The 10,167-nt window shown below is 31.9% G+C and overlaps 1 long non-coding RNA gene across 2 annotated transcripts; it reads left to right on the top strand.

The window, feature by feature from the left end:
* The first annotated feature begins 4,726 nt into the window (after positions 1-4,726).
* Positions 4,727-7,930, top strand: LOC134272599 (uncharacterized). 2 transcript variants are annotated; one of them, XR_009993238.1, is made up of 4 exons: positions 4,727-4,844; positions 5,120-5,213; positions 5,529-5,686; positions 7,604-7,930. It is a non-coding gene; the product is annotated as an uncharacterized LOC134272599 (long non-coding RNA). The 2 variants fall into 2 exon arrangements; XR_009993237.1 differs by having other exon boundaries at positions 4,737-4,834; positions 5,109-5,213.
* The last annotated feature ends 2,237 nt before the right edge of the window (positions 7,931-10,167 follow it).

The raw sequence follows: 10,167 nt of genomic DNA, 5'->3' as shown, positions 1-10,167 counted from the left end.
TTTTTTTTAAAATTTTTTTTTTCAAGAACCACTGGGCCAATTTCAACCAAACTTGCTACAAAGTATTCTTGGGTAAAGGGGATTCAAGTTTGTTCAAATGAAGGGCCACGCCCTTTCCAAAGGGGAGATAATTATGAATTAGAGAAAAAATAATGGCATTTTCAAAAAATCTCCTCAAAACCACTTGGCCAGGAAAGATGAAACTCATGAGGCATCATCCTCAGGTAGTGTGGATTCAAGTTTGTTCAAATCATGACCCCAGGGGTAAGGTGGGTCCAAAATGGCCGATCAATGTTTTACATAGGAATATATAAGAAAACCTTCTTCTCAAGAACTATTGAAACAGGAAAGATGAATCTCCTGTGGAATCATCCTCAGGTAGTTTTAATTCAAGTTTGTTCAAATAATGACCCGGGGGTAGGGTGGGGCCAAATGGTCGATAAAATTTTACATAGGAATATAGGGAAATCTTTCAAAATCTTGGTTTCAAGTACTTCAAAGCCATGCTTAGTGATATTTATAGGGAATAATCCTCAGGTAGTGTAGATTCTAGTTTGTTCAAAATATGACCCCTGAGGGTTAAAATTCAAGCCCCCTCCCCCCTCCTCAGTAAACTTTCAGTTCTGATGTGATATGTGCTTTTTCCTATCCAATTGCTAAGATGAGAGATGTTGTCCCTGATCCTCTTGTTAATTTTTAGATTGAGAGATGCTATGATGCCCAGATAAAATAAACGTTTTCTTTTCTGTTCCAAAAGGATAATAAAATCCTTTACAAAGGCCTCTCGCAAAATGTTTTTTTTTTTTTGCAAAAATAAATGTACAATAAACATTTTCCATATACATTTCCACATTCATGTCTTGCTTAAGCAACAATTTTCTTAACATGACAAATGAACTTAAAAGTGAACAATGCATTATATGAGTTTGATAAAATATGAAGCAAATGTCATATCAGGCATGCATATACAGGGAAGTAATTTGCTTCTCTTTTCATTACAAGGTCAAATTAGCTAAAATGAATTTGCAATGTTTGCATTAAAAAATACATATCTTCTCATACACGTAATGTATTTTTTCTCTTCAGTATTAACAAATAAAGTCCATGTTTATAGTTGTAATTTTCAACTGATATCAAGTGTGTTAAAATATATAAACTGCTGTCTTTAATGATCATTGCTTTTAAAAAAAAGGCAGAACACTTTTGAAGCGTTTACTTTTTTTGATCTACAGCATATATAGTTATATTCCAAATTACATTTAAAATAGGATAGAGTTACATCGACGGAATGTTGTTTAATATTAAGTTTTAAAAATGAGAATTTCTTTTAAAATTATTAACATTTGATGGATACTTCATTTTCACTTAATATTTCAGTATTGAAAATGTCTTCAAACATTTAACTCTCTAATTACGTTCCTTTGCATTATTTATATTTCTATCGTTTTACACAGACATGGATGCTAAGCAGAATTGGACAGAGTCAATGAAATGGTGCAAAAAATGGTCCATGCCTACATACTTGTATGGAAACATATCATCCACGAACGCTTCCTTGACATGTGACACATTGCACAGGAATAAGGCTGGCTTATCATGGCTTGGTATTGCTAAAGAAGTTTATATCGGATACGATCAAGGTTAATCCTTTTAAATGACTTATTCCTTTCATTCAGAATCTAAAAAGATTCGGGAATTCGGTACGTTTGTTTTAATTTGGGTTCAATGCAGTGCATTAACATAATTCGTTTACCACATTTTGTCCTGTTATGAGACCCCGAGATTTAATGTTCATTGAAATGAATTAAATGTTTTATAGCCTCCTGTCTGTCTCTGTGTTCCCTCTGTCTGTCAGTCCATAATTCAACTCAGAAAATCAAATTAAACAATAGGATATTTCTTGGATGAATAAATCTTCGATGAATTGTTTATCATACCGAAATAATCAAAAGCATTTAAATAAACATAGACTTTCAAATTCTCTCAAAATCAAAATCCGCTCTCAAAATAACTTTCATTTTATTACATATAAGTTACTGAAACCTTTTGATGCATCACTAATCAGCAATTTTGTGACGTAGATCAGGCTATTGTGACGTCTACTACATCGCTCACCTGAGCATTGTGGCTAGGAAAAAGTAGAACTTTGTTTAAATACAAAAGTAGTACCTTGACCAAGTATGGCTTTGCTATTTTTCAGATTTTTAAAGAATTTTCCATAAATGTCCATGTAAACTTTGATCATCCATTTGGCCCCGCCCTACTCCCAGGGTTAAAAATTTTAACAAACCTGAATATACACTACCTGAGGATGCTTCCATATGAATATGATCAATTATGGCTTTTCTATTCTTAAGAAGAAGATTTTTAAAGAATTTTCCCATATATTTCTATGTAAAACTTCGATCGGCCATTTTGCCCCCGCCCTATCCCTGGGGGACATGATTTGAACAAACTTGAATCTACACTACATGAGGATGTTTCTCAATAAGCTCTCTCTCTCTCCTAGCACAGTGGTTTTTGAGAAGAAGATTTTCAAAACATAGCACCAGATTTTCATTTATTCCCAATTATCTCCACTTGAATAAAGGCGTGACGCTTCATTTTAAACAAACTTGAATGCACTTTAACCAAGGATGCATTGTGTCAAGTTTTGCTGAAATTGGCCCCAATGTTCTTGAGAAGAAGTTGAAAATGTGAAAATTTTACAGACAGACGGACAGACAGACGGACACCGGACAAAATGTGATCAGGAAAGCTCACTTGAGTCTTTGGCTCAGATGAGCTAAAAAGCATGCCGACGATCGTTAAATATAAAGTTTTATGGCCCGATCCCCTGATAATCTAAAACCAATAAGATAACGCTTTGTATAGACTAATTATAATGAGGAATGATAATAAAAGATAGATAATTGAGGTAAACATATAACTCTTTCCATCGGCATGATATTCAGGATATAGTCTATATTTGCAGGTTGACCCTAAAGATACAAATAATTACATATGATAATAATTATTTTATTGCATGTATGCTTACGCGTCCGTATTAACATGACATCTGAAATTATACAATTATATGATATTAACAGTAACTGTTCCTTTTCTTAAATATTACTCTTTTTGCATTCATTGTTTAGGTTTTCCTGTGGATGATGATCAGAGAGGCTCTTTCATTCAATGTCAGAAATGCAACCAGACTGACTGTGTCTTTGTTGATTGTTTCAACAAGCTGACTAACGTCCTTTGCAATAAGGTAAAGGGTTATCTTCGAGTACCCATACTCAGTCACTATGAGCCAAAATCACCTCTTTGATGGTACATATTGCCGTATCGTACATATTGTCGTGGGCGAGAAGATCTACCTTCTTCTAATATACAAACTGTTTTCCATCGGGACATATTGTCCCTGGCTGAAAAATTGCACATGTAAATATTTTCGCTGGAGACATTTTTCCTGAAAAATGGAGATAACGAACAGTAATCAAGCTCAAATATCTATTAAACAATACAAAATAGGGGCAGAGGGAATGAAAATACAGATCTCCAAGACGGATTTTATGTTGCCGTTGTTTCCTGGATGTTTTGTGAATGTCATTTTGTGTTATTTTACGCAGCATTATATTGACAGTAGGTATAGCACGTGATAGCAATACCTTCACTTCCGTACCGGTCAAATTGACCGGTGGCGCGTTAAAATACGACTTCGCGAAAATAAGATCTCCGTATTTATTTTGTGGTAGCATGAAGGTATGTAAGCTATATATCATCTTTTTGGAAATTTTCTCTACTTTTGAAATATCTAAAAAGATTATATCTTGATTGCCGGTATTTAATCGATTTTACGTTGTAAAGACAAACGAGACTTTTTGAAAATGGCGTAATTTTCCAAAGCGATTGCCGATTTTCCAGACGATTGACAATTTTTTTCCTGATTAACTTTATAAGAAAGCATGGTATATTCTTAAAGCATATTTTCTCTACTTTTAAAATATGTAAAAATTATTGTTATTACTTTAAGGTATATTTTAAAAACAAGAATTTTCTTGCACTTATGTGTTTTTTCTCGATTTTATTCGTAATATTTAAACAAAGCTCAGTTTTACGTTTATTTCTGTGTTGAAATAGGGAAAACAAAATAAAGCTGGTAAAAGTAGAGAAAATTTCCTTTCCAACAAGCCCTTATAGGCCTTCTTACGCTCAGTATTTTCTTAATTACGATAATTTGAATTTGTGACCTTCGCATAGTTTTTATGGAAAAATCGGTCAATATTTACATGTAACGTCAAGGTCGATATTGTTGCGTCTTACTCGAAACAACAAATTCTTTTATAAGACTTTTTTGACCATTTAAATATATTTTTTACTGAAATAAATGCATAATACAAAAAAAAAATAGATTTCAAAAAACAAATATATACTTTCGTTCTGCCTTTTGTGAAGTGAATGTTGATTTATTCATCTACATGTAATGGTGTATATTTCATGAAGTGATATACAATGTTGATAAAAAATGTAGATTTCCAATACGTCGATCTTTACTAAAAAAAATCAATCAGATTTGTAATATTGTTGTATCTTGTTATACTGTATACTTATTAATTTGCAATTTAATTAGATCTATATTTAACAATACAAAATCTCGCATTTATAAATAAATACGACTCATCACTGTATGAGTTGATACGAATTGAAATAACCACGTGTTTCCGCTGTGGTAGCAGTAAACAACAACATGGTGATCCGAAATCTGAACGTCAATTTTCGTGATTATTTCATGACGAAGATCATCACATCAATGAATCAAATAATACGGACATGCCTTTGGTATTAGCAGGTGAGAATACGTGTATATTGACTGAAAAGTTTAAGTTTAAAAGGCATTAGTTCACGTTCAAAAGAAAACTAAATGTACACATGTACTAGATCTTTATGTTTCAGTGTGCGTATTTCGTATCGTTCAGCCAATTTTGCATTGCTTTTGAACTTTTATGCTTTTGACAATCACTCGTAAGTTCAAAGTAAAATCAAAGTTGTCATAATAATGGATAGTTGTTTTCAGTATCTATGTACCAGTGTGTACATGTACCACTTTCACATTGAAATTTTAGGGTGCTTTCAGCATATGCAACAATACTTTCATCTGTGAATACCCACTTTCTAAGCCCACCATGAACTACGAAGGTCAATTAATATGTAAGGACACCAATGAACAGGTAAATTTTTGTTTTGGTATTGAAAATTTCTGTATTTCTAAAATTTCAAAAAATAAAGTCTAATTTCATTTGTGTCATTCTCGTGATATCGCATTCATACAAGTTTATAAACATTTGATTTATATTTTGAAAAATAAGTGTTTGAAACACATAATACTTATGATGCTTGATTATTCATACAGACACATTATTTAAACATGTAATATCTATCTGAATGAATGCCGAGATATGGAACAAGCTGTTTTTATAGACTGCTGTTGTATTTCCAATCTGCATAAAGTATGTGGTTAGAATTTCCATTTTCTCAATTTTTAGACACTTTCCAATTATCCTATATCATATACATGGGTGGTCAAACTCACTGGATGGTTTATCAACACTCAACACGAACAGCCTTGCGCCAGGAATTTTGCCCTGAAGTAACATTGCAGTCTATTGTCTCCTTTCTTTTTACAACCCTGGCAGCCATGCAGGTATGAAATCTATGAAAGCCATGAAGGGACATAGAATTTTTAAAATTTATAAAAGTAAACCGAGTTCTTGATTTATACAATCCGTTCTCTCGGATTGACAATCTGTTATAACAAATTGCCAATTCATTCTCACAGATTATCAATTCGTTCCCTCAAATTACACAATCCGTTATCTCAGACTGTGTAATTCATTCTCTTAGTTTTAATGATTCATTCCCTCGGAATGTAAACCCTTCGCATGATTTCATTTAAATTATTTATCTGTACATATCGGATATGGTAATACATGTTTAAAAAATAGAATATTGTAGCATTTTACATCCTAACTTTTATTACATATTATGGTCCAAAATGAGAAAAATACATGAACTTTTTCAAATCCATGTGCTAGTACTGATATTTGTACAACAAAAAATCTTATTTTTGTGTTACTTGTATTAGAATAATTGAAAAATATCCTAAAACTTTATAATTAAGAATACATAAATTAAACCACCTCCACCTTTAATCATCCCCATGAGAGTTTCAAAATATTTTAACTCATGAAAACAGGCCAGTCCAGTTTTTTAGGTCCCGTTTGCTCAACATCCTGCGGCCATTTTGTCTGTTTTGTCACATGACTTCCGATGTCATTGACCTCGCATCCTCAACGAAGCCAAACATGAACAGCTGTTAATGACCAATAATTGCAGTTAATTTGAATTTTAATTATTTAATTAATATGATTAAATGATTTATTGTTAAAAGATCTTTTATTTTTGTTCTTAATATACAAAGTAAGTTGTTGAATATTTTCATGCACAACATTATTAAAATGGCGACAATTTCGGAGGTTATCAAGTCAAACGGTCAGTCTCACTGCCTTTAATCATAAATATTATATATCTAGAAAAACTAAATAAAACTTTACACAGCATCAGAGAATTGAATTATTAGAACATTTTATGATTTCCTGTTATGAAATTCTATGGCTGTACACACACAAAAAAAAACAATAACAGATTTCCATTTCTAGAAATTCATGTTAAATTAAATGTAAAAGGGATTTCATTTGATTAAAAATTTCTTAAAAATGTTTAGAATTTGGTTTTTGTGTTACAACCGTGGTCGCAATTTTTTGTTCATTGGATTGAAACCTGGAATAATGGCCAGTGTCTTATTAGAATGTGTAATTTGTAATAGTGGCCTCTAAAATAAATATACGTTGAATTAGTTATGAAAGAGGTTGGAAACGACCGGTTGCTGAAACAAAATAAATAGAACGCACTTATTGATTAAAATGGTTGGATGTTTCTGTACATATATGTAATGAAATTCAAGAGCACAGATTTCCAAAATCATAAGACTGACGGTTTAACAAATCAAGATGTTGAATTATCAATCAGTGAAAACAAATTACAGGTATCTAATTTTAGATCTAAAATTATGAATCAAGGGGGTGAATTAGTAATCCTTAAGATCGGATTGTGTAATTTGAGATCTCATATTATAAATCGAGGGAACAATTTAGTAATCCGTGGGATTAGATTGTCTAATTCGATTCAATATCATTTTTTACTTTTTTGAAAAATTTACGTGTCCCTTCCTGGCTTTCGTAGCAATCTAATGCCAGATTTTTTTTACATGTTGCGATAGCGTAAACAGAGGTCTGGCTTTAGTCAGATTGCCATATATGCTATTTGTTTTAGTTCAGTAATTTTACCATGATGGTTTACTACAAGGTTGTTGAATTATCAGTCCTGATACATTGACTTAACAATATCATTTAACTACTTGGATCACATAATGAATACAATTTTAATTTTAAAAGGAAAATCAAATAAATGTAGTAATTTTAGCATTTTTAATTTTATTTATAAATATAAACTATATACACAATGACATGTATCTGTTTCAAAATACTTGAATCTTTTACAGGATAGAAGCTGATCACTTGTACTTGACAGCAAATAATAATGTCTTGGACAAGTCAAAGAATTTCCTCCAGTCTTACAGAGAAATGACAGTTGATAAAAGAATGGTGGACACAAAGTAAAATTGCTCTTCAACATTTTGTTGAAGATTTCAGTCTGATTTGGAATTCATCTTGCAATATTTCTGGATTTGTATATTTGGATATGAGCGTCAAATTTTCAACTTATTGACTAAACAGTTTTGCATTAAATATTGCCAATGCTATCTATTATTATTATTTCCTTCCAAGATAACATGTCAAGTCTTTATTGTACCCCTTTAGCTCTGTTATACCAGAAAAATCTTGTAATGAAATCATTTAGTTTTTTTTCTTGTTAATTAAATCCATGAAAATAAAGATTATTTTTAATGACATCAAGAGAATGGATTTCTTGTTTAACAAAAAGATAGTATACATGTTTTGCTAGGGCTTTGTAAGAAGCAGACCAGAATTCTTTGCTTGCAAATTTTGTCATTCGCCATTTTTATTACGTCAACTATTAGATGATTTATCCATGTTTGAAGCATTTCAAAATTGATATTTACTTACAGTTTAAAGCAGAATTCTGTACTGATATGACCTTGACCCCCTGAAGAACAAGAGTGTCAAGGTCAATTTTTAATACAAAAATGTTCTTTCATCTTTATGGCCCATATCTTACAAACAATATCATGAAATATACAAAAAGTGTCTAGAATGTGTCCAGAATGTGAAATAACAAACATGTATATAGCCAAAAACTTTAAAATGATGTTGCTTAGCAACCACTTAAAGGTCATTAAACAGATATTTGAACTAAAATGATGCATGGATATTGCAGTTCTGATCCCTTCTTGAGAGTATATTCAGAATTTTCCATTTCAGCATCCATTGTGTAAAATTATGGCAAGAATATTGAAAAGTGTTGAAAAAAATTGATGAAACTTTTGCACTTATTTGACCTTTGACCTCCTAAAAATAGTTCTAATGAGGTCAAACTTTAAGACAATTTATCTGTTGTATGTCCCTTGTAATTTTATGACCTCACATCTAACTTTTATATGTGCTGGGATGCATAAATGTGTCTAGGATGAGTAAAAAATGAAAATTTCTGCCCGAAAATCAAAGAATTCTGCGTTGCTTAGCAACCCTTTTTAAGTAGTTATATGTAGAATTGGGAAAAAAGTTTATGTGTTTCATGTAGTACAGTATAATGCTCTTTTGTGGGTATATCCCAAATTTCCTATTTCAACATACATCATACTTAATATTTAGCTTAAAGATCAAAAAGTATCAAAAAATTCCATAAAATTTTGCACTTAATTGACCTTTGACCTCAATTTTTACTAATAAGGTCAGTGGTTGAGTATCTAAACAGTCATGAAATATCATCTGTAAGAAATTTCCTACAAAATGGTATGCATTATGCCTAGCTTTCCCCTTGGATAAAAAAGTTAGAAATAATCTAATAATGCCATGTCAAAAGGCCTCCAAAATCACGTAAAATGCGCCGGAAGAGAAAGGGTTAAAAAATACGTCATCTTTACCAAAATGACGTCATGTTGATATGTTCATTTCAGTTTGAGATTTGTTTACAACCAGGTGTATTGGACTTCACTAGCAATTTCTTTTAATGCATTAATAAGTATTATTGTTGCTCATTATGCTAATACAATTTAAAGTTGAATGTTAGATAATTTTCAGGTATTATGAGGAATACATAAAAACAAGAAATTCGTGTGACATCACAGTAAAAGTTTCCCGTAGAAATTAGACCAGGGTTCACCGAAAAGCTAACAAGATTCCTCATTCTTTGATATTGTGTTCTAATAGAGTTTTTGTCAATGCTTTTGTAAATACGCTTATAAATTTATTTACTGCATGGTGCTTTTCTCTCACCAGAGTGCGTAATGAGCTGAACAATAATTGTTATTGCTCACTCTTTGACAAAGTTTCCGGTGTTAAAAATATTGTTTAGACCCTTGGGTCCATGACAAAAAAGCGATTGGTGTATACGCTAACCACTTCAAGGCGCTTTTTGATTTCACATAAATCACGCCAGACACAAACATACCTAACCTTTAAAACACAGCGAGTTTGAACAATAAGCGATATCAGACAAATTTGTAATAATGATAGATTATTGTTCTTGAATTAAGGATAACTTCGTCATATTCGTCAAGGTCATTTTGACGTCGATATGTTGATTGTTTTTATGCACCGTCGGACCATGACGTTTTACCTTCTCGATCTCATTACACTCAGTGCGACCACTAGAAAACGGGCTTTCACGAGAACATCAGACTTCGGGGTTTTTATAAACCAAAATCGGACCTTATAAATAGCAAATGAACAGGATTTTGACTAGAAATTTTGAAGTCGTACATATATTTTATATTTAGGGTATAAAATATAAGGAGCAGTATTCAAACTCAAAAGTCCATTTGACAATATTTAATTTTGAGCAGGGCAAACACAGACCTCCAAAATATCAGTGTTGGAATCAGGCAAAATGAAAAAGAGCATCCTCTGCAGACCGGTCATACCC

This window comes from Saccostrea cucullata, unplaced genomic scaffold, assembly GCF_032062105.1.
Source record: "Saccostrea cucullata isolate Sc308-1 unplaced genomic scaffold, CSIRO_AGI_Scuc_v1 ctg8018, whole genome shotgun sequence".
NCBI classification, from domain to species: domain Eukaryota; kingdom Metazoa; phylum Mollusca; class Bivalvia; order Ostreida; family Ostreidae; genus Saccostrea; species Saccostrea cuccullata.
The sequence above is the reverse complement of the archived record's forward strand: the minus strand, read 5'-3'. Positions and strand labels throughout refer to the sequence as shown.